Here is a 26,139-nt window from a genome sequence, read left to right as displayed (position 1 = left end):
ATTTACTTATTTGTTTGCTTATTTGGTTATGTAATAATTAATGTTCTTTATTCATTTATTTATTCCCATGTTTATTTATTTATTTTCTTTTTGGTTATTTATTTTCTTTTTTGGTTATTTATTTATGTATTTATTATTTTTTACATTGATTTTCCCACACACTGTACATCTCTATTTTCCACTCCTCCGGCGGGCAGATGTTGAAGTTTGCCGTGCATTCTTTTGTCATGTTTTCCGTGCACAACATGCGGAACACATCATTTAGTATCATGTAGGCTGGAAATACCGGCGTGGGCGGCTCTGGCGGGTGGGGTGTGTACATATTTGATGGAAAAGCAGCCCAAAAAAAAAAGTGGAAACTATAATAAATCTAATAGTAGGTCTGCTGAACTGCGTTCTTGACAGGGAAAACCATCACGCTGCGCTGCGGTTTTCCCCGAGCCGCCTCTCACTTCGGACCTCATTGCCTAAAGTACTTTTCACTGTGAGGAAGCAGCCGGGGTGGTAAGAAAGGGAAGTATTATTTGCCTAAACTCCAAGTGGACTACTTAAAGCGCTCATATTATTGATAGTGGCAATAATTTCCGATTTTTTTTTTAGTCGCCGCCCCCTTTTCATGCACCACCACGCTGGGAAAGCCATTAGAGGGGCCCGAATGCTAAACGCATTAACAGAAAAGGGTCGAAAAGCATAAAAGAAGGGAAAAAAAGGGACTCATTGTAGCTTGGGCCAATCGTGTTACGGCGCTGACCCCCCCTTTTGCCCCCCCTTCAACTTTCCTCCATGATTGAGTTGGTGTCATCGCCAAACGCCATACCTGCAAAAACTCTTTCCCTTCATTTGATCACGCGCTGGCGACGCATGTCACGCCGGGTTATTCCCATCGTTAATACGCTTTGACGAGCAGCCATTTGCAAACCCCCCCCCCCCCCTTTCTCAGCTTGATTATTTTGGCACATGGGCAAACGCCGGTCGCTTTTTACGTAGCGCTTAAGCTATCAGAGAAACCGGCGGTCACACGGACGGGTTGATCTACTCTGTCGGCCTGGCGAAAGTCATGACGCCAAAGCGAGTGACGTTCAAAAAAAAAACGTTTCAAGGCACCTATTAGCCTCCAAGCTAACTTTGCTACGCTCCAAGTTATTTATATTTCAATCAAAGCTCCAGAATTTTTTTTTTTTTTCACAGTATATAAACGCCGCATCCGTGTCAAGAAAACATGCCAAAATGGCCGTCCAGAGAGAGCGAAGCGGCTGGGGCAGAAGGCGTTAAGCGTTTTGGATGCCTCCATTGTGGCTTGGATAGCGAGCGCTTTCCTTGAACGACACTTTGAAAGGCGCCATGTTTTTTTGTGTTTTTTTTTTTTTTCGGACATTTTTCGTCTCATTATCAGTGTCCACTTGGCACCCGTCGGAGACACCAATGCCCAGAACGGAAGCCTGAACCTGGGCAACTTTCCTGCCGTCCACCCACTCTCTTCGCCAAACGCCTCCTTACCCCCCCCCACCCCCACCCCACCCCCCTCAATTTCACTCTTTCGCTCTTGGAGACTTTCAGTGCGTAGTTAATCATGATTAATCGCTACCCGGTTAATCAGATACAACATCAAAAGGTTGAAGATGACAGTCCAAGGACGCTTGGGAGGAAACAAGGTATAGCAGGCATTCATTAGCTTTGGCATGGCGCTCATACATTAGCCCCCATAACCCTTTATTGTCCTAATTAGGCTGCGGGGGGGGGGGGGGGGGTGCTCTGATGCCAGCTAGGGAGTGTTTGTGATTTACAGTCGCTTACAATGGGGGACAAACGCAAGACAGGCTCTCTGTCCTGTATTGTTTTACAGATGCATCCCTACTTACGAACATTCGAGTTATGAACGACGGTACATACGAACATTTTTGTAGGAACATACAGTACATGGTTAAAAATTCCTTACCATACATGGTCATTTTTTTCGGCCTAAAAACGCCTTAATGTACATGACCGTTTTTTTTTCTCGGCTAAAACGCCTTTCTATATATCAGGGGTGTCAAAGTAACTTTTTTGCCGCGGGCCACATTGTAGTTATGGTTTCCTCTCGAGGGCCGTTATGAATTTGGGGAACCCATTAGAATGTTTAAATCCCTTCAAATATTACATATAGAGCACACAGCAAATTAATGAATACGTCGTTTTCAAATCTGAAGTCAAGAATAATGACTTTTATTGTGGTTGACATCCAAAAATATGACATTTTGGCTCAGATTTTAGCAATCATCATGGAATTTAACACGTTTGATTGGCTTTCGCGGGCCGAAAAAAATGATGTGGCGGGCCGGATTTGGCCCACGGGCCTTGACTTTGACACATGTGCTCTACATGGTCGTTTTTTGGGGCTAAAAATGCCTTACCATACATGGTCGTTTTTTTCCCGCCCCCCCAAAAAAAACGGCTCCCATACATGGTCGTTTTTTTGTTTTTTTCTTCGAGCTACAAACGCCTTAATATAAAGTGACCTTGATAGTTTTGAAAGGCTACATTGGTGGCTCGAATTGATCCGGACTTCTTTAATCGATTGCAAACATGTATGCTTTCCTCTTCAGAACTATTTGAATCATATTCATAACTGGATGAGTAACAAGAAAGCATATTTTCCGAATCTGAAGCCATTGTTTTGATTCTCGCGCAAGGCAAGACGTCTTGGCGTGACGTCACGAACAAGGGGGCGGGACCTTCTGAAACTGGTCATTTCCGGTTTCATTTTGAAGTAGTTTTTGGACACTTGAAGTCATTGTTATTGGTGTTTTGCATTTGACTAAAAATATCAGTTTTGGCTATTTTAGATGCTATAAAACGTTTTTCTTTTGTCAGTTAGAAAACAACAAAAAAAATGGTGTCGGTTGTCCTTTAAACATACTTATATAAGCCTTCATCATACATTTCATACAAAATATAGCACTGAAGCAACTTACAAACAAATTCAACTTACGAACGACTTTTCCGAACGCATCTCGTTCCGAACAGTCGTAAATTGGGGAGTGTCCGTACTTGTCTTTACCGCACACCGCGAGGTGCAACCTGCGCCGTATATTTCATTTCTTTGGTCCATAACCCCACTTTTTGTCCCTCACCCTCCACTTCCACGCGTCACCCTCCTTTCTCTTCTCTCTGGGCTGTTTTAAGTCTCCCTGGATGAATCCTGGCTGGCGGTCCAGCATTTTCCCAGCTACAGTAGCGGCGGTGCTGGGCCTTGTTCAAGCCCATTATTTCTGGGAGCCAAATTCCCATGGTCCCAGGAACAGGCGTGCCAGCTCTGCCGTCTTTGGCTCTCTTCCCTGCTATTGTTTCCTTTGTTACATCCAGAGCCGCATTTCAGTCCGTTAATGTTTGCGCTGGGAGGTCCGAATTCCCAGCGTTCAGCTTTTTCGAAAAGGTAACTTCAAGTTCAGAATGAAGACATTTTTTTTTTTGTGCCCTTTACCTTCAGAAAATGGTCTTTTTTGTGTGTTTTGTCACTATCCCTCTACTTTTATATTTTCCATTTTTCTTCTTTGTTGCGATACAGGTGAGCAGAGTGATAAAACTCCGGTGAATTGTTTGCTCGGATTGGCGGCCACCATAAAATCTCAAGTGGCTCCTAAAATGGAATTATTGCGCTTTCAATTATAACGGCATCTTTTTTAATGCGTGTCTGTATATGTATTTTAATTTTTACCGTATCCATCGTCCGGATTTTATCCTCAAGTGGTAGCTTGCACAGGCCAGTCTACATTTTCCATTGCTGTTTTTCCATTTGCTATTTCACTGATAGAACGTTAGCGTCACAGATATTTATTTTACCATATTTTCCAGCGTATACGGTGCACTCCTTTGACTATAAAGTGACCTTGAGAGTTTTGAAAGGCGCTTAAAAATAAAATGGATTAGGATTATTATAATTTGCTAGCTATCTGGCTAACTATTTGCTATCTAACTATCTATCTATTCACTATCTAACTGACTGGCTATCTAACTCGGTATCTGTTGGCTATCTATTAGCTAGCTAGCTTTCTATCTATTTGAGGTACTTCCGGGTTGAGTGAATGCTGGCGCGTGTGGCTGCCGCTGCGCACCCACAGAAAAAATTATCCTGTGACTGTAAAGTGACCTTGAGAGTTTTGAAAGGCGCTTAAAAATGAAATGGATTATTATTATTATAATTTGCTAGCTATTAGCTATCTGGCTAGCTATTTGTTTATCTAGCTAGCTATCTATTCATTATCTAAATGACTGGCTATCTAACGAGCTATCAGTTGGCTATCTATTACCTAGCTAGCTAGCTTTCTATCTATTTGAGTTGAGTGAACGCTGGCGCGTGTGGCTGCCGCTGCTCACCCGCAGAAAAAACATCATGTGACTGTAAAGTGTCCTTGAGAGTTTTGAAAGGCACCTAGAAATGAAATGTATGATTATTATTTGCTTGTGAAGTTCGTAAGGCTAGCACTGTTAGCATGGTTAATGTGATAGCTAATGTGTTAGTAACATATGTAGTATTCTCTCCACTTGTACATACCTTTATAGAGCATATATTTTATTAAATACAGTAAAGTCTCGTTATATCGATATTCAAGGAAGTCCGAAAAAATATCGATATAACCAGGACTATCGATATATCCGACCCTGTTTGCATGTAATTTTCTCCGTGCGTGCATAGAAATAGTATCGATATAACCGGGACTATCGATATATCCGATATCGATATAACGAGACTTTACTGTATTTATTTTTCACTCCAAACCAATGGGTTACTTATACAAGCGTTAAACATACTTACACAAGCCTTAACATACTTATACAGACACTCCCCTACTTACGAACATCACTAGCACTGTTAGCATGGTTAAGGTGGGGTAAGGCTATCTTATTTGGGAACTCAAGTTACCTTGACACAAATCATGAGATTTCTGAACGACAGTCCATATATTAGTTGATTAGTTTTATGCGGATGTCCTTTATTTCACTCGGACTCTCTGATTTGTGGCCTTTCCGTTTATTTCAACGACGGAAAAATGAATAAAATAGTCTGTCACAGTCAATTGATTTCCATGGTTTGTTTACAGAACAAATGAAAAATCCCAACCACGGCAAGGTTACACGAACTGTACTTGTCTCGCGGATATAAGCCGATTTAAGTGGTTGTCGCCCCACCGTATTAAACTCACACTTCACCTAACAAACGTGGCAAATCTTCTCCACCCTAATTCCCGCCAAACGCAGCTTAGACAAGCGCGATTAGCTCAAAGTGAATCACCATTTGGAAGCCGTCGCCGTCTATTCAACGGTGATGGCATTTCTCCATCTGTAATCCACTTTATCGCCCATCATTCTGAGCATCCTGAGCACCCTAAACTCCTTTTCTGTGATGCGGGCTTCGCCAAAGCCACCGCGGCAGCTCACACGCGTGCGGATTAAACGCGAGGCTTGTTGGCTCAGCGCAGCACGGCGCTAACATATCCGACTGATGTCGCCCCGTTCCGCTCGGAACTCCGGCGCTCGTCTCCCGGCGCGTAGACACGTCGGTGTCAGGTAATTCTCTGAGGAAGAGCCACGCGCCCCCGCGGGGAAGCCTTGTATCACATCTCGGGAGTTGTAATAGCAGCTTTGAAGACTCCGGTCCGCTAATCCCACGTCATGTGATCATGTGTCTAATAGAGCGGTTCCGTATTCGTCGGAATTGGAGTGCCGGTGAGAGGGGTTCATACCTGTCACTTGCGGTTGGGAGAGTGATTATATGTCAGGAAAAGTAAATACAAGAATCCTGCGCATGGTTTCCCGTGGATGAACACGGATTACAGTGTCAAGCGCGTGCTAGATTCCAATTAGTAGACTACAGTCATAATCAGGTAAAAGCTGCATTCGGGTTGGCTCAGCTTTCTCTGCTGGTTTAAAGGACAACCGACACCCTTTTTTTTGGTTCCTAACTGACATCAGAAAAACGTTTTGTAGCATCTAAAAAACCCAAAAACACGCAGTCTGATATTTTTAGTCAAATGCAAAACACCAATAAAAATGACTTAAAGTGTCCCAAAACTACTTCAAAATGACCCCGAAATGCCGAGTTTCAGAAGGTTCCGCCCCCTTGTTCGTGACATCACGCCAAGACGTCTTGCCTTGCTCTAGAATCAAAACAATGGCTTCAGATTCGGAAAAGATGCTTTCTTGTTACTCATCCAGTTATGAATATGATTCAAATAGTTTTGAAGAGGAAAGCATAAATGTTTGCCATCGATTGCCATGAATTTACGCCAACAATCTGTTTGTGGTTCTGTTTGTCTCCGTTTCACTGCTTCCAGTACGCGAGGTTCGTTGTTCATTCTTTCGTTAGTTTTGAATTCAATGTTGCTTGAACATATAAGTAAGATGTATGTAAATATTTGTTCATATATGGTTTTTAGGCTCTTGACTGACTTTTTGGTTAGTTGTGTTCATTGGAGTTTATGTATTTACTTGAGTTCTGCTTATGCTAACTAGCATGCCAGCTTGCGACGACTCATTTCAGAGATTGCTAATTAGCTTACGATGTATCGTCTTGAATGTCCCAATTTCTGAACCACTCATGTTGCTAAATTTGCTCCCGAATTTCCCGAAAATAAGCTAGCCGTAGTTTTAGCGGTGCGACGTAGCTTCCGCGGAGCCCGACAACGGGCGCTCGGGTCCAAATAACCATCAAAGCGAGTTCATAAATGTCATTTTGTTTCAGATGTGGAAGCGACGCAGAGCACATAAAAACGCGTCTCCTGACTTGAAATAAAAAGGATGAACAGCGAATACTCTTAAGCGCTCACCACCCCCGCCTAATCAACACTTAAGAGAATTGACATGATGGGCTATGATCAATAATGGCATCTCTGGTGACGAGCGGACAAATCTTGATCACACGTGTATGAACGTACCGCTAGACCTTGAAGAATAGCGGAAATTGTCTCCTCCATAATCATAAGCTGTCAAAAAATGCAACAAGCGTGTGATCATCACGGAAGCTTTCGGTCTGCAGAGGTTTGCGTGACATTTTTAAGTCCTCATTTTTTTTCCCCCTTCACCTCACCCGCTTCCCTCCCCCATTTTGGGCGATTATCTCGGAGGTACGGCGTACTGTGGAAACTCGGTTTACGAACCCCTTGGTTTTCGAACTTTTCGGTTTACGAACATTAAATTTATGAAAATGTTACCTTGGCATACGAACTATTTTTCGGGGTACACAAGAGCTGCCACAATGAGTGATGTGTCAACGAGCCCGTTCTCCTAACAAGAAAATGGCAGCCGGCTTGTTTTGGTCTTCTATTCCCCACCCCCAGTCTTCTGTTAAAGCCACGTGATTGGTCAAGAACGCAGCAGTGATTGGAGGTGGTTTAAACATTAAAGAGACAGGCAGACGACAGAGAGAGAGTGAGAAAATGGATAGAAAACAGTCGATGCTATAAAATGTTTTTTTCTGATGTCAGTTTGGAAACAAAAAAATGCTGTCGGTTGTCCTTTAAAGTGGAACCAATTCTTGTTTCACTTGGGGTGCCCGCGCCGAGGTCTGCATGGCTAATTAGTAACGTTGCAAATGGATGCTGAATCACACCAAATTAAATCCGAGTTCATTAGATATAAACTGTTTAAAGATTGAAAGCAAAATATTTGAATTTTTAAAAAGTTTCCTATGGTTGCGGCGTCCTCATTAAAAATGGGACGTGGCCACGTGCGGGGAGAGGAGGGGGAGGAAGTGGTTGGAAATGTCTTTGTGCGGATGAATAATCCAACCAAAATGAAATATTAAGTCACTATTTTACCTCGTGTTTCTCCTCGGGCTGTAGCGATAGGCTGGGTAATAAATAGAAGGTTTCTGCTTTGAATAAAATACAGAGAAGAGATGCACGAAAGAGGAAGCTCAACTATCTGGAGGCAAAGGCGCTTCTGAATGACATTGTAAATATATTCATTATCCCGCGCATGCACGCAGATGGAAAAAAAAAAAGAGGAGAGAGTAAAGCATTGTTGATCGACGTGGGTTTCAAGTCGGGCGCTAAATAAGTCAACAGCTTTTATTTTCTGCTCGAAACTGAGGAAAAAAAAACAACATTGGCTGACTTGAGATTTTGAATTTTTAACTATGTTTATATGCCGTGCGCCCACCTTCACATGGGATAGGCTCGCCGGTCACGTCATCCAGTACCAGTTGGATGGAGGGGAAGGCCTTCCAAATATGTTCAGTTTTGATTGACATTATCAATACAAACTAATAAATAACTCGATGAATGGATAGATTGACAGATGGATGGATGGATAGATAGATAGATAGATACATAGATAGACGGACGGATGGAGAGATGGATAGATGAAACAATAAATGAAACTACTAAAACTACGAAAAAACACTTAAAAACGACTAAGAAACTACTAAAACTACAAAAAAAAATAGTACAAAACTACTAAGAATCTACTAAAAAATCTAAAAACTACTAAAAAACTGCTAAAACTACTAAAAAAACTACTAAAAGATTAGTAAAAACTATTAAGAAACTACAAAAAATCTACTAAAGAACTACAAAAAAAACCTACTAATAAAACTACTAAAAAACAAAAATTACATGTTTTCCAAATACATTTAATTTTATATATATACACGGTATATACGGTATATATAAATACTGTATTTTCCGAAATATATGGCACACCGGCGTATAAGGCACACCCCGAATGAATGATTAATTTTCAAACTTTTTCCATATGCAAGGCGCACCGGACTATGAGGCGCACCTTCAATGAATGAAAAAAAGTTTTGCAAATATAATATATAAACATATAGACAAGTTTTCCAAATATAAGGCTCTACAGTAGAGGCTGGGGTTACACACGACTTTTTATACCAGACCGTTTGTGGCTCAATATAACTTCACATATAAGGTCGGTCATCTTTTGAAGAACATCAAGGCTTTTGGGTGCGCCTTATACACCGGAAAATATCGTGTGTATATATACTTATAAGAATGCCAGTAAGTATGGCAATCCTCCACTCATGCAAATCGGGTCCATTTTATATGATGATTGATTATTTTATACAGTGAGACCTCAACTTACGAACTTAATTGGTTGCCAGACAGAGTGTGTAAGGTGAAAAGTGTGTATCTCAAAAAAAAATTCCCATAGGAAACCATTAAAATGGGAATTATCCGTTCCCGGGTTTCCATAAAAAATACTTTTCAACTAAATAAGCCTTAAAACTACACACAACATACCTTATTCTATGCATAATAAATGTGCTATTGTATTGTAATGAAAGAAATACACTGCATTGTATCATAAAGTCACTTTATTTACATTTGTGATGGTCATTGATGGCTTGATGGAATGGCGTTGGAGGTCGAAGGTCAAAGGGTATTGCTATTTGGAAAGAGAGGCGCATTACATGAGGACTGTAATTAAAGAAATAAACTGTGCTGTAAAATAACGTTTTATTGACCTTTTTGATGGTCGTTGATGGCTTATGGAAGGAGAGTCACCTTCCATAAGGACTGTTGGTAACTTAACCTGTTCGGTCGTGTGCTTCCGCCGAAGATCACTCCGCCAGCCGTGGTGGGTGTGTATTATGAAAATAGTGCTTATTATAAGGTTTAATTTTCATAAATTTGACGTTTGTAAGACGAAAAGTTTGTAAGTTGAGGTGTTTGTAAGTTGAGGTCTCACTGTATTATTGTTTCACATATTCAAACATAATTTTTGTGTTTTTTTTTGTGTTTTATTTTTTGCAGGTGTACTTCCTGACCTGTCCCCTTGGCGTACGTACGTCTTGGCATACGTCACTTTTGATAGCGGCATCATTCGCTGATGACCGAAGCAGATGTTCCAAACCGACCGCCGCTTTCTCTCACGCCAGTTTTTAAAAATTCCTTCCAAATTGGTCTCAGGGTAACGTTCCCTCATCATGACCGAACGCGACGTAACACGCGTTGACTTTTCATGAATAACTTTCTTTTTTACGTCTTTTTTTTCATTCGCAGTCAAGTTGTAAAAATGGTGGGTGGGTGAAACGGGGGTGGGGGGCCTTGTCGCAAGAGTTTTGACACAGCGTCCATTGTGTAACAGCTGTAAAACACGCTGGAAATGATGAACTCCACATGCCTGCGCCGCCTGATGAAGCGCAATCCCAGAACAAGCTTTTGGATTTTGGCCAATCACCTTTGGAGGGGGAGACGCTGATTGAGAACAGGACCGCCAATCCAGGTCAGTTGTCGAGCGGCGGATGCGTGACCGATGCGAGGGTGTGGTGCCGTTGCTCTTTTGAAACATCTGCTTTGGAGACTGTCAACGTCCAACTTTTTAGCCCCCCCCCAAAAAAAAAAAAAAAAAGTCCAAGTGGAGGACATGTTTCAAAGAAATGGGAGGAGGGGAAAAAATGACGATCCTATCAATGGAATGGGAATGACGAGCGATGCCAAAGAAAGCAAGTGAGAAGCGTAAATCTGGATTTTAAAGCGATGGTAATACATCACGGTGCATCGTCCAGATACGGCGGTTAAAAACAATTGATTTCCAGAAAATCGTTGGACCATCTCCGACCTGTCTTCGTTGTAAACATTCAAGTGCAAAAGGGTGGTAAAAAAAATCAAACTTTTGCGTATGAATCTTTCATTCGCAAAAAAATACATACATACTGAGAGAAATACATATATAAAGCAAATAAATAAATAAACAGGTAAAAAAATAAATATATACATACAAACATACATACATACATACATACATACATACATACATACATACATGCATAAATACACACATAAATACATACATAAATACATAAATAAATACAGTAAAGTCTCGCTATATCGATATTGGATATATCGATAGTCCCGGTTATATCGATACTATTTCTATGCACGCACGGAGAAAATTACATGCAAACAGGGTCGGATATATCGATTGTCCCGGTTATATCGATATTTTTTCGGACTCCCTTGAATATCGATATAACGAGACTTTACTGTACATACATAAATGAATGAATAAATACGCAATTACGCAGAAACACAGATACATAAATACTTAAATGAATAAATACATAGGTAAATAAGCAGGTAAATGAACACATAAATACCCAAATAAATAAATTGTTGGTAAATAAATAAACTAATGAATTAATTAATAAACACTGGGACATTTTTCCACCATTTCCAAACGACCTCCAATTGTATTTCCATTCCCTTCACAAACGACTGGGCCGAACGCAAACATGGACTTTTCCTTTTGCATCTTTCGGCAACAACGTGACACCCAAAACCCAAGAGTGACTGTATCTCTTTTCCCCGCAGGAAGAACAAGCCAGATGATTTGTCGAGGGGCCCGAGGGAGCCGTCCCGCGCGCCTTCAAAACAGGTGCTGCAACATCACACCGCAGCGTGCCTTCGGGGAATATTTCAAGACGTTCAGGAAATGCACCAAAAAAAAACGCGACAAACGGCAACTAACTTACGCCGCTAACACCGTAGCGTGTCATCAATTCGTCCATTGAATACTTACGTAACAGCAAGTCGGATCCTATGGACAGTCTAGTCGATCTTTGGGCAAACTTTTCTGATTCTGACAGTTAGTTTGTGTAAAGCCGCCCGGCTTTTTTGAAGTAAAGTCGGTTTGATGCAGAACTCCCCAAAAGTCCCGCTGTGATGGTTCATCTTGGCTGGAATAATATTATATAACAGAATAGTTGTATCTTATGGCGGCTTAATGGACAACCGACAACATTTATTTGGTCTCCTAACTGATATCAGAAAAATGTTTTATAGCATCTAAAATACCCAAAACACGTAAGCTGATATTTTCAGTCAAATGCAAAACACCAATAAAAATTAGTTAAAGTGGCCCAAAACTGCCACAAAATGAGCTCGAAGTCCCGCCCCCTTGTTCGTGACGTCACACCAGGATACTCCTTCACAAACTGCATTGCTCCAGAATCAAAACAATGGCTTCAGAGAGTTCAGATTCCGAGAAGATACTTTCTTGTTACTCATCTAGTTATGAATATGATTCAAATAGTTCTGAAGAGGAAAACATACATGTTTGCAATCGATTAAAGAAGTCCTTCCGTATCAAGTTAAGCCATCTGGACTTCAAAGTAGCGCCCAGAAAATGCACAAGATAACACATAGCCAGCTAGATAACTATCTACTTAGATAGCTAGCTAGATAGCCAGATAGCTAATAGACAGCAAATAGATAGCCAGTTCGGTAGCCAGCCAGTTAGCCAGCTAAATGTATTATTATTATTATTATTATTATTATTATTATTATTATTACTAGTATTATTACTATTATTATGATTATTATTATTATTATTATTATAAGTAAAAAGGTGCACAATGTCATACCCCACAGCCCTCCAGAGCCCAAACTAAGACATTAAAAAAACTAAATTTTCCATAATAACTCCCCACTCCCCCCCCCCCCCCCCCCATCTTTGTACTCGACCTGCGACCTCTGTGGTTAGCCAGAGTGCTAACCACTAGCCAGAGTGCTAACCACTCGACTACCGGGCCGCTCATTATTATTATTATTATTATTATTAAATTATTTAACCATATATCATTTTATTTTACCATATTTTCCAGTGTATAAGGCGCACTCCTGTGACTGTAATGTGACCTTAGGAGTATTGAAAGGCGCTTAGAAATGAAATGTATTATTATTATTATTATTATTATTATTATTATTGTTATTATTATTATAAATAAAAAGTTGCTCAATGTCATACCCCACAGCACTCCAGAGTCCAAACTAAGACATTAAAAAACTCAATTTTCCATAATAACTCCTCACTCACTCTCTCCCCCATCTTTGTACTCCTAACATTGATAAATGTTGTGATTTGCCCTTTTCCTATTCGCCGTCGCTTAACTCGTTGGACAAGAACAATTTCTTCCTTTTTGACAGATCACTCCAAAATGTATTAACGGGAGCGCTGGACTGTCAATCCAGTTGCCCAAAGGTCCTCACGAGGGTCTCTCTCTATCTTTTTTTTTTTTTTTTTCTTCTTGTGTTGAAAAATGATGTAATCAAGTCGTCCTTCCTTCCTATCAGCGCTCCATCCATCCTCTCTAAAGGCCTGGCGGTCCCTTTGGCCTCGCTCTGGATCAAGTCCCCCCACCCCCTCCCCAAACCCCCGTCAACCCCCCTGACCCCGTTAGAGGTACATGATGGGCGGCCCTGTCACTTCAAATGGCTGCCGCGGTCCGGCGTGAGCGTCACCCCTCACTGTGAGTAAACCTCAATGTTATTTCGTTTTTTATGGGCTACGGGTGGATAACTCGGCGGAATGGATGCGGACAACTTAGTTATTGTCACGCGGGGCGGCGAAGGGGAGTCAATGCCGCTAATATAAATAAATAAATAAAAACAGCTTTGGATTGAGCGGCCATGAAAAGTTATATGGCGTGAGGAAAGCAAAAAAAAAAAAAAAAATGGCGCGTTCGGGATGACCAGCGGTTGGTCCAAGTTGATGTTCAAAGGCGGTTATTTAAAGGACAACCGACGTCTCCGGACAAGTTGTGTCCATCATCTGTAAAATGGCTTCAAATGACTTCTACTGAGCGTATTTTACAAAGATTCCACCGCATATAGCTTTATTTTACCTTTTAAGACTCGCGCTGAATATTCCGGAAGTCTTGTTTTTGAGTTGGTGACGAGTCCGTACGTGACGTCACTAAAGGAACGCCCCTGACTGAAAAAAAGACACATTGTAGCAGTCCTTCCATCACGTCAATGTATTTTGCTGTACTTGTTTGGTCTGAAAACCTCGTGTTGCACCAAAAAGCTGCCAGAAGAGGGCGAGCAAGCTCCATGGAAGGAATTTATCAGCATGTGGAAACGGGCTGATTAATTCCTCATAGGAGGTTGGACGCCATTTTCTGCCTCTTTTTTGGTGCTACATTTCCCCCCAATGTTTCCTCAAAATGGCACGGAATACATTTTTTAATCGATTGCAAACATGTATCCTTTCTTCTTCAGAACTATTTGAATCATATTCATAACTGGATGAATAACAAGAAAGCATCTTCTCCGAATCTGAAGCCATTGTTTTGACTCTGGAGCAAGGCAGTGTGTGACCAATAGTGACATCACGAACAAGGGGGCGGGACCTTCTGAAACTTGCCATTTCCGAGGTCATTTTGAAGTAGTTTTGGGACACTTGAAGTAATTTTTATTGGTGTTTTGCATTTGACTAAAAATATCAGTTTTAGGTATTTTAGATGTGAAAAACGTTTTTTCTGATGTCACTTAGGAAACAAAAAAAAGGTGTCAGTTGTCTTTTAAATTTCAGGGCCTGGCGTGCCATGCGTTGCTTCGGTTTGTGGAGAGCGGCGCCTTTGATGGCGACGACGGGGTGCGGGGGGGGGGGGGGGGGGGGGGGGGGGAGGCGGCGTCTTTGTTATTGAAGTAAAGAATAATAAGGCCACTGCATGTTAGGCTGTGTACAGAGACCTTGATATCAATCCAATGCACTATGCATGCCCACTCACCCCCCATCACCCCCCAGCCGCTTCACAACCAGCAAGCCAGACAGGAAAGCCTGCGCCTTTTGATCCCGCTTTCCTTCTGTTGTCTTTCATCTGACCCATCCTCCCAAATTGTCACCAGAAAAAAAAAAGATGGAAAAGGGCTTAACCCTCTGGGTTACGAGGAGGTGGCGTGGGGTAAGGGGGGGGGGGGTGGTTGGGATTGTCGCTCGCGCACACTGGATGTTTTTAGCTGTTGTTGTACTATCAAAACTTGAGCGAGGGGTTAAAATTCCCCCGTTAGAATGTTCATTTTACTTTACTCAGACTCAAACCTCTTCGCCTCCACATAGAAAAGAGCCAGATGAAGTGACTCGGGCATCTGATGCTGATGACTCCTGGACGCCTCCCTGGTGAGGTGTTTCGGGGATGCCCCAGGACATGCCCGAGAGACTATGTCACCCAGCTGACCTGGGAACGCCTCGACATCCGCCAGGAAAAGCTTGAAGAAGTGGCTGGGGTAAGGGAAGTCTGGGCTACTGAAGCTGCTGCCCCCACGAGTCGACCCCGGATACACGACAGAAGATGGATGGATGCGACGAAACGTTAAATAAAAATGTTTCTAAAAATAATAATTATAAAATTAAAAATAAAAATACATAAAAATAAAAATACATTTCATTTCTAAGCGCCTTTCAAAACTCTCAAGGTCACTTTACAGTCACAGTATAAAGTTTTTCTGTGGGTGATCATGCGGCAGCGTTCACTCAACCCTGAAGTAACTCAAATAGATAGAAAGCTAGCCAGCTAGCTGATGGATAGCTAATAAATAACGAATAGATAGCCAGATACAACAGCTAGCCAGATAACAGCCAGCCAGCTAGACAGCTAACAGCTAGCTCTTAACGGAATGCGAACAAGATTATGCTCGTGGATCTTTGACCGCGATGTCGGCCATTTTGTATCACGTTATGCCACCATTTTCTTTTTAGTTATTCAATACATTTTGTGCTGAAATGTGGATGTCAATCGAAATGAGAGCCATAAAGAAAATAATAGGACTGACCAGAAGACAAGGTCACAAAATATTTCAAAATAAATTCCAACACGATTCTCCGTTGTCTTCTGTTACTTTAATTTTCATTTATTATGTTCATTTTCATTTATTGCACTTTATTTCTCCCCTCCAGATTTTTTTCAGTGAAGGGAAAAACTCCTCCCTGAATAAATTTGGCTGATCAAGCCTTATTTTGAAAGATTTCCAACGCAGTCAGCTGTTAAAAGACACCAGGAAGCAGTGACAGCTTTGACTAAAGTGATAGCTGAAGCTCTCAGCAAGGTAAGATTATTTTTCTTTTCACACACCACCACAAAAATGTTGGATTCAAACGATACACTTAATTTAAATTAAAAAAGTAGTATGAGAAATCTGCTGTTGAGTAGAAGTGAAGGAAGAAAAGTGATATACCAGATGAGCACCATAATAACCAACCAAAATATATTCCAGTCATTTTCCATATGTCATTTTTCCCCCATATTTACATTTGTATTAACAAATGCAATCTAAAATTCCACAACACCTTGTAATATGTCAAAAAATGACCGCTTCAAAAGGATTCCAACGAGTTACACGGGCGCTAATGAGCGACTGCACCGCCGGGACGACGCCGCCAGCTGTTACTGTGCTTTCTGGGATTCGGAAAATTAGCATTGGCCCTTTTAGACATTAAAAAAAAAAACTAAACATTTTGCTCTCAGGAGTGCCATGTCTGTCGTTTGAGAATATTCATAAATCTGTTCCTCCATTTTTGTCAGTCTTTTCCCATTCGGGGTTAGCATTAGCTTGTGTGACGTGTTCCTTGCGAGAGTTTTCATTTTGCATTTGACAATGCAAATATCAGAAACAGAAAACCTTTATTCCTCCCGCAATGGGGAAATTTGCAATATAGATAGAAATAGAGATAAATACTGGAGCTAGATAGCTAGCTAGATAGATACTGTAGCTAGCTAGTTAGATAGATACTGTAGTTTGATATATAGATACTGTAGCCAGCTAGCTGGATAGATATATACTGTAGCTAGTTAGATAGATACTGTAGCTAACTAGATACATACTGTAGCCAGCTAGATAGATAGATACTGTAGCTAGCTAGATGAATAAATAGATAGATTAATATAAATATAAAGATAGAGAGAGACAGAGAGATTGATACTGTAGCTAGCTAGATAGATGCTGTAGCTAGATAGATACTGTAGCTAGATATATACGGTAGCTAGCTAGATAGATACTGTAGCCAGCTAGATATATACTGCAGCTTGCTAGATAGCTGATAGATAGATAGATAGATAGATAGATAGATAGATAGATAGATAGATAGGTAGGTAGGTAGATAGATAGATAGATATACTGTAGCTAGCTAGCTAGCGAGAGAGATACCGTAGCTAGCTAGCTAGCGAGAGAGATACTGTAGCTAGATAGATAGATAATGTAGTCAGCTAGCTAGATAGATAATGTAGCTAGCTAGATAGATACTGTAGCTAGCTATATCGCTAGCCAGATAAATAAATAGAAAGATTAAGACAAAGAGAGATACTGTAGCTAGCTAGATAGATACTGTAGCTAGCTAGCTAGATAAAGCGATAGATAGATAAATTGACATTAAGATAGCTAGCTAGCTACCGAGGTAGATACTGTAGCTAGGGAGCTACATAAATAGATACTGTAGCTAGATAGATAATGTAGTCAGCTAGCTTGCTAGATAGATAGATAATGTAGTCAGCTAGATAGATACTGTAGCTAGCTAGATAGATAATGTAGCTAGCTAGATAGATACTGTAGCTAGCTATATCGATAGCCAGATAAATAAATAGAAAGATTAAGACAGAAAGACGGATACTGTAGCTAGCTATCTACCGAGGTAGATACTGTAGCTAGGGAGCTACATAAATAGATGCTGTAGCTAGCTAGATAGATACTGTAGCTACCGAGCTTGATGAATAGATAAACCAATAAATAAACAACCAAAACAAAAAAAAAAGAAGAATCAACAAAGATTTTCCGTCAAGGTGGCGCTACGCTATCCCAAACTTTTTCATGACTACAGCCGCCAGAGTTTTTTTTATATAGCGGTGCTGAGATGATATTACCTGTGGTGCGGAGGAGAGAGAAGCTTTGCTCTTCCTTCCTCATGTCAGCGAATTACACGCTAGAAGCAACCGAGGCCATGAAAGGGAGGGCATAGCATAAGATCATATGTTAGCTTTGGACTTGATCCGCTGAACATACATTTTTTTTTCTTACCCCCCCGCTCCTTCCAACATAAATTTCCGCGGCACTTCGCCGTCACCATCGTGGCAGACTTAAATACTTTGGATTCAGCATTTTAAAGTATTTTTTTTTTCACCTCGGGGCAGTATTAATAATCAGTAAAGGGAGTGCGGAGTCAATGATGCGTTTGGAAGTTGGAGTGTTTTCAGTGTTCCGTAGCGCGGCGACGGTGTCGATGACCCGTAGTGGTTAAGCTCGCCTCCACTTCCAGGCGCTTACGGTCAGAGGGAGTGTTTGTTCCAAGTAGGAGGATGGAAAGGAAATGAATTGAATCACGCCTGTTTGGAGTTCTGCGTTTGGTTTTTTATCGCAGTTCCTATGCACAAAACAGCATAGCGATACGCAACCTGGCGATCGCGGTATGGTGGACGATCATGCCAATATACTGTATTTTCCGGTGTATAAGGCGCACGTAAAAGCCTTAATTTTCTTGAGACGATGACCCTGCACCTTATACGCAGGTGCTGGCTAGATACTGTAGCTAGCTAGCTAGCTAGCTAGCTGGATAAATAGATCGATAGATTAATATAAAGATACAGAGCGACAGAGATAGATACTGTAGCTAGATAGATAATGTAGCTAGCTAGATAGATACTGTAGATAGCTAGATAGATACTGTAGCTAGTTAGATACTGCATTGTAGCTAGCTAGATAAATAGATATATAAATAGACAGATAAAGAGATAGATACATTAATATAAAGATAGAGAGAGAGATAGATAGGCCACGCTGTCAGCTAGCTACATAGCTAGATCGATACTGTAGTTAGCGAGATAGATACTGTAGTTGCTAGATAGATACTGTAGCTAGCTAGATACTGCAGCTAGCTAGATAGATATATAAATATATAGATAAAGAGATAGATACATTAATATAAAGATAGAGATAGATAGGCCACGCTGTTGCCACATCATAAACGATGACATGTGTTTGGAAAGCGGGACTAACGTTTTTAGCTAGATAGATACTTTAGCTAGCTAGCTAGATAGATACTGTAGCTAGCTAGCTAGATTGATAATGTAGTCAGCTAGCTACATAGCTAGATCGATACTGTAGTTAGCTAGATAGATACTGTAGTTGCTAGATAGATACTGTAGCTAGCTCGATAGATACTGTAGCTAGCTAGATAGATACTGTACCTCGCTAGATTGATACTGTAGCTAGCTAGCAATAGATAGATACATTAATATAAAGATAGAGAGAGATAGATAGGCCACGCTGTCACCACATCATAAACGATGACATGTTTTTGTAAAGCGGGACTAACTTTTTGAGCGTTGGCGGTGGGGAGCGTAGTGGCGCATGTGGGGGGTGGGGGGGCATACACCCCCGCCCCTCCCCAAACTCACTATCCATATTCATGTCAGTTTTTCACATGAATGCAAATACGTTTACATCGGAGACAAGGAAGGCGCCAAAGGCTTCCCTTTTTTTTTTTTTTTGCATCCGAGAACGCCGCCGCGATGCGATTTCACGTCATGGGATGAAAACAGGTAGCGCTTACAACTTTTGCAAACTTTCTATCCGTCACGGCGTCTCGCTCTGGAGAATTCTCTTTCACCACCCAGAAAAAAAAATACAAATAACAATAAAAATCACAGGAGGACTGACATTGAAGTGATTTCTCTTGCATATCGCCATAAGGGGGAGGTGGTTAGGGGAGGGTTGTATTTTATTGTGAAAGGCATGACTGTAGAAAGGCTATTATGCCAGTCTTCCACATCGACCCCGGCGCTACAACAAGGTGTCGCTCTGATAATAATCATAATATGTCAAGTATGGCTAGCCATCATAGATGCTAGTCTCAGTTTAATGATTCCGGGGAAATTGCGGATTACCCGGGATATGAGCGCAAGCCTACAGTTTTTCATATAGTGTGGGAGGTTCGTCGGACGGGGGGGGGGGTTGGTGGTGCTGTGGTCTGTATTAGTAATCACAGGGGAACACCGAGAGGTGGGAAGAGAAAATCTGCTTCTTCTCCTCTCTCATTCATCATCGCCGTCCTCTAGTGAGGAAACATGGCAAATGGCCAAATGAATGCACTTCATAAAGCGCAAATGTCTCCTCTGATGTGTCTCTCGCTGAGGATCCGCACGTAGGAGGAGGTGTGGGGGTGGGGGTAGATTTCCACAGATATATTATTGTCAAACTCTACTACCCCCGCATCCGGAGCGAAGTATGATGATATCGTAGTAGATTTGACAATCAGATTTGGCGACTTCAGCCTGAGCAAGTTACCATAACTGCGTTACGGTGATGGCGGCACTTTTCAATAGAGGGAGTTGATATTGTCTGACTGGATGATAAGTTTCTTCAAATAAGCACTCGCTGTGTTGTTGTTGTTGTTGTTGGTGGTGTTGTTTTGGGGGTTTTCCTTCCCCTGCTGTCAGAATGCTTTTGTAATTCAAAAAAGGGCTCGCTTGACGAAAAATAAATAAAGAAATAAAATTCTCCAAGGTGGATAAAATGTGGATGAGATACGGAAGGCGCCTCATAATAAGATGGTCAGTGCCACAGGGAGGTGCTATGGATCTGTAGCCCCTCAAAGCCCCCCCCCCATCCATAACCCACTCCCACATCCCCTCACTCGCCCTCATCGCATCGCATGCTGAATATTGACTTTAATTCATGAAATGTTTGCGACACGTCGTTCGACAGCAGTAATATTAGGTTTGATCACAGATACCTTGTCGGGCATATTAGACCCCCCCCCCCCCTCACAAAAATGGTAATGGAAAAGAAAGCATCTACAAGGGATCATTCATCCAGGTGAAAGAAAAAGGCTACGTTCCTCATCAAGTGTTTAATGCTGATGATAGCGGCCACTCCATTCCATCAAGCCCTCAACGACTATCACAAAGGTAAATAAAACGACTTTATTATACTGTACAGTTTATTTCTTTAATTATAATACCATAGCACATTTATTATACATAAAATAAGGTACATTTTGTGTAGTTTTAAGGCTTAGAAAGTAGAAAAATTATGTTTTATGGGGATTTGGGAACGGATTATTCACATTTTAATGGTTTCAAATGGGAAATTATTTTTTGGGATACACACTTTTCACCTTACACACTCTATCTGCGAACCAATTAAGTTTGTATGTCAAGGTATCACTGTATATACATATATATTTTTAGAATTTAATTTTTCTTTGGCCTCAAACAAAACCGCATCACCATTGAAATCTTTTTCTCTCCACTTTTGCGCTTTCATCAGTCCAAATTTGCCACTTGAATCGGCAACACAAACATGATGAAATTATAGCAACACTGAGGCGTCCTTTTTTTGGGGGGGGGGGGGGTCGGGTAGTCGAGAATTAATCCCCTGCAATGTTCTCATGCACGTGTTTACTATTTGCGTCATTAGTGCAATTACGCCTCTTTTGCACATTGACTCCCTTTTCTATGACTCTATTCATTACTCCATTGATTCAACTGAACAACCAACGCCCGAGTAACATAAATCATATTTTCGGCTTAATTATTGTGTTTCTATCTAATTAAGGACAGAAACGGAAGCTGTTGTGGTTCGGGGAAAAACATATATATATATAAAATATATACACAGTGATACCTCAGTTTACGAACCCCTTGGCTTATGAACTTTTCGGTTTACGAACATTACATTTATGAAAAATTTACCTTGCATACAAACTATTTTTCGGGATACACACGGAGCTGCCACAATGAGTGATGTGTCGTTCGCGAACGAGCCTGTTCTCCTAACAACAAAATGGCAGCCGACTGTTTTTGTCCTCTATTCCCCGCCCCCAGTCTTCGGTTAAAGCCACGTGATTGGTCAAGTACGCAGCAGTTAGATGAGGTGGTTTAGACATTAAAGTGATAGGTAGACGACAGTGAGAGTTTCAACTTTGATAGTTCAGAGGCAGGGTGTAGACTGCAAGGTTAAAATATGCCATCAATCAGGCTCCACAAACAACCCGCACGAGCCATCTGTACACTTGATGCAAAAAGCTATCAACCTAGCTAAACAGAACACAATTGATGATGAACTTGATACAATTATTGCAGCGAAAGCACCTACAAGGGATTATTCCTCAAGGTGGTGTTTAATGCTGATGAAACCGGCCACTCCATTCCATCAAGCCATCAATGACCATCACAAAGGTAAATAAAACAACTTTATTATACAGTTCAGTTTATTTCTTTAATTATAATACTATAGTACATTTATTATACATAAAATAAGGTGTATTTCGTGTAGTTTTAAGGCTTAGTAAATTAAAAAGTAGAAACGTATGTTTTATGGGGACCTGGGAACGGATTATTCTCATTTTAATGGTTTCCTATGGGAAATGACTTTTTGGGATCCACACTTTTCATCTTACACACTCTGTCTGGAAACCAATTAAGTTCGTATGCCAGGGTATCACCATATGTATTTACTATTTATTCCCTGGGCTGTCACAAGGTAAAAGTCAGCGATTAAATTGTTTGCATAGGCGTTAAGTTTGTAAGATTATCAAAACACGTCGTCATAAACAGTGAGCTCGCTTTTATTTAATTAGCTTCTGTGTTTTTTTTTCTTTTTAAATTGGAGCTCATTGGTGCAGAAGGCTTGCCAACTGGCGGTCCGTCTCGCGCCCAGTCGAAGGGGTCAAAGGAGGAGATCCTGGAAGGCAAGCGGCGGCTTATAATTACAGCCTCAAAATGGCATATTTACCATCTCTGCCAGCGAGGTCGTGCCTTCTGTCGTAGTAAACGTAGTGGAGTATGAAAGAGCCAATTACGGCACACTGGGTGACCTTTTAACAACTATTACCGTGTCCCATCAACACATTATCGCCATGGAGATAGAAACGGGGAATTACCGCCGCCGCCGTCCGAGGGTTGACGGCGGTGACAAGTGGCAGCTTTGAAGAATCAGACCAATAAAAAGGAGACAAGTGCGATGTCGAGGGAGGAAAAAAAAAAATATGGCGGTGTAAGGGGGAAAAAAAATGGGAGGAGGGGCGTCGGGATTGAACAATGGCCTCCGTACAGTACATTAGCGGTGGATGTCAAGCGCCCCGGTCGCTCGCAATGAAAAGCACAACAAATAAGACGTTGGCCTGTTTGTATTCATTATCAGTCAGCGCATGGCCCGGCTCCTGCATTAAACATTAAGACTGCCTCTGATGTCTGCTTAACAGTTTAATTCCCTCCCCGCCGCTCAGCCTGTCATAATAAAGCCAGCGAAGCACACGCAAAGTCAAATAAGAGTACGCGGCGGGGGGGGGGGGGGGGGGGTCTTTTTGTGCGCACGTGTGTGTTTGTTGCACGGGTTTTGAGCGACATCCGCGTCATTCATAATAGCCCCCCATTGCCCGGCTTGGCTTCGGTGTAGTTTATCTGATCACAGATGAAGGAGATCTCAAGAGTGGCTGACCTCCCCCTGGTGTGCATTTGCGGGAAGACGTCAATATCTTTGTAGGGGGGACACGCGGCGTCCACGTGATTAGGGACAACGGAATTTTCTATTTCACGTGATACCATCCCATATCATAAAAACAATATACAGTGATACCTTGGCTTAGGAACTTGCAACATGCAAATTGCCAAAGGAACGTTCATTTGGCAATTTGCATACTCGGCACGGTAGCCAATCAGAAGCCTGTTTCGTGCTTCTGACTATACCGTGACTCTAAAGTGGACTTGAAAGTTTTTGAAAGGCGCTTAAAAAGAGGAGTCCACGTGGCTTGTAGCGGTTTGCTTATTTCAAACACTGTTATTTTGTATATTATGATTATTGTGATTATTATGATTATTATTATAATTTTTATTATTCGAATAAGAAAGCCTTTAATAGTCCCACAATGGGGAAATTTGCAATATACAGCCACAAAAAAATTATTATTATTATTATTATTGGAATCAGAAAATCTTTAACAGTCCCACAATGGGGAAATTTACCATCTGCACCAGCAAGATTATATTATAATTATTAGTTTTATTATCATTATTATTATTATTATTGTTGTTAGAATCAGGATCAGAAAGCCTTTAATAGTCCCAAAATGGGGAAATTTGCAATATACAGCCTCAAAAAATATAATTATTATTATTATTATTATTATTATTATTATTATTATTATTATTATTATTATTATTATTATTATTATTATTGAAATCAGAACATCTTTAATAGTCCCACAATGGGGAAATTTACCATATACACCAGCAAGATTATTATTATTATTATTATTATTATTATTATTATTATTATTATTATTGTTAGCATCAGGATGAGAAATCCTTTAATAGTCCCACAATGGGACACCATTTGCAATCCACAGCAGCAATTTAAAGAAGTATCTTGAATTCAATACGGAGTTTAACAGGGAGCCAGTGGAGCTGTTGGAGGACAGGAGTGATGTGGTGAAATGAGGGGGTTTTTGTGATGATCCGGGCTGAGGAATTTTGGACTAGTTGGAGTTTATGGAGACATTTTTGATTGACCCCGAAAAGAAGTGAATTACAATAATCGATACGGGAGGTGACGAGACTGTGGACGAGGATAGCAGTGGTGTGAGGGGTGAGAGAGGGACGGAGACGATTGATATTGCGGAGGTGAAAATATGCAGACCGGGTTATGTTATTTATGTGGGAGTGAAAAGATAGTGTGCTATCAAGGATGACACCCAGGCTCTTAACCTGAAGGGCGGGGGACACGGTAGAATTGTCAATGGTGAGAGAGAAACTGTTTGCTTTGTGAAGGGTGGATTTTGTACCGACAAGGAGAAGTTCAGTTTTTTCGCTGTTTAGTTTGAGAAAGTTATGAGAAAACCAGGATTTGATTTCTGAGAGGCAAAGTGTAAGGGATGCAGGTGGAAGAGAGGCGTCGGGTTTACTGGAGAGGTAGAGCTGGGTGTCATCCGCGAAGCAGTGAAAATGAATTCCAAATTTGCGGAAGATATCACCAAGGGGAAGAAGGTATATAATAAAGAGAAGGGGCCCCAGGACAGAACCTTGGGGCACACCAGAAGACACAGGGGAGGACCGTGAAGTGAATGAGGTAATTTGGATAAACTGTGAGCGGCCAGTGAGGTAGGAGTGAAACCAACTGAGTGGGGTGTGTGTCACGCCTAGAGTGGAGAGTCGGTTGAGCAGGATGGGGTGAGAAATTGTGTCAAAGGCCGCAGATAGATCAAGAAGGATGAGAATAGAGAGGGAGCCGGTATCTGCTGCTATGAGAAGGTCGATTCAATCAATCAATCAATCAATTTATTATTATTATTATTATTATTATTATTATTATTATTATTATTATTATTATTATTATTATTTATATCATTATTACCTTCTCCTGACTTAAATATTAGACTCATGAATTTTAATGAGGATATTCAGGCACATGTCGGAGGTGGGCGGGTATGAAGTCGTCCAATTTGGTGGCAATCCAAATGAGGGTCTTTGGGTCTTGGTGGAGGTCTGTGCACTAATTGACACCACAGCCATCATTAAATTCAGCTTCTGTTTGATTTTTGTAGGACATTTCTTTTGTCTTCTTATTATACTGTTATTATCGTATTATTACGTTGTTATGACATTTACATTTTGCTTAAGTCTTGATTAGAAACATGAATTGTGATTTGTTTGGCCTTGATGCAGGGCTCTAATTAACATCATAGCCGTCATAAAATGTTATATTATTAATTATGGCACTGAATTTAAGTATGGCCACTATATATATGGAGCATGCCATTGTTTCTCGGTTTACATTGTCTTTATTTACTACAGTAAAGTCTCGTTATATCGATATCGGTTATATCGATAGTTCCGCTTATTACGATACTATTTCTACGCACACAAGGAGAAAATTACATGCGCGCAGGGTCGGATATATCGATAGTCTGGTTATATCGATATTTTTTCAGACTCCCGAGAATATCGATATAACCAGACTTTACTGTAATTAAATATTAATGGGAAAATCAGACATGAGCAAAAGATGTAGTAATATGATGATTTTAAATGTTATATTAACAAATGTACTGAAAATGATTTTCAAATGCATACATAATTTTATATATTTGCCATGTTATTACACATTTTTAAAATCTTAAAGTCAATTTTTGGGGGTGGATTTGTTCCGTTATGTCTATGTGTGAATGTGACATCCCCACCCCCACCCTCCCTCTGCTTTTTTTTTATTGTATTTTTTTTTTTTTTTTATCAGTCTCTTTTTGCACCCACTATCTCACTGTGGCAGCCAGAGGCTGGCACGGGCATCGCCTGGTCATAACAGACTCCTCCAGTGAGGAGGATAAGGGGGGTAGGTAGCCTGGCAGGCGGCTACAAGGATGGCGGCGATTCGC

At 41.0% G+C, this 26,139-nt stretch overlaps 2 long non-coding RNA genes across 2 annotated transcripts in view; both read left to right on the top strand.

The window, feature by feature from the left end:
• Positions 1–13,231, top strand: part of LOC148889695 (uncharacterized) — a 52,599-nt gene extending 39,368 nt beyond the window's left edge. The window contains exons 7-10 of the long non-coding RNA XR_016116990.1: positions 9,753–9,909; positions 10,087–10,224; positions 11,313–11,376; positions 13,074–13,231. This is a non-coding gene — a long non-coding RNA (uncharacterized LOC148889695). The remainder of the gene's footprint in view (positions 1–9,752; positions 9,910–10,086; positions 10,225–11,312; positions 11,377–13,073) is intronic.
• A 1,622-nt stretch (positions 13,232–14,853) lies between these two features.
• Positions 14,854–26,139, top strand: part of LOC148889694 (uncharacterized) — a 45,812-nt gene continuing 34,526 nt past the window's right edge. The window contains exons 1-2 of the long non-coding RNA XR_016116835.1: positions 14,854–15,008; positions 15,679–15,827. This is a non-coding gene — a long non-coding RNA (uncharacterized LOC148889694). The remainder of the gene's footprint in view (positions 15,009–15,678; positions 15,828–26,139) is intronic.

The sequence above is a fragment of the Hippocampus bargibanti genome, linkage group LG13 (assembly GCF_051943395.1).
Source record: "Hippocampus bargibanti isolate YZ-2025 linkage group LG13, ASM5194339v1, whole genome shotgun sequence".
Lineage (NCBI taxonomy): Eukaryota > Metazoa > Chordata > Actinopteri > Syngnathiformes > Syngnathidae > Hippocampus > Hippocampus bargibanti.
The sequence above is the reverse complement of the archived record's forward strand: the minus strand, read 5'-3'. Positions and strand labels throughout refer to the sequence as shown.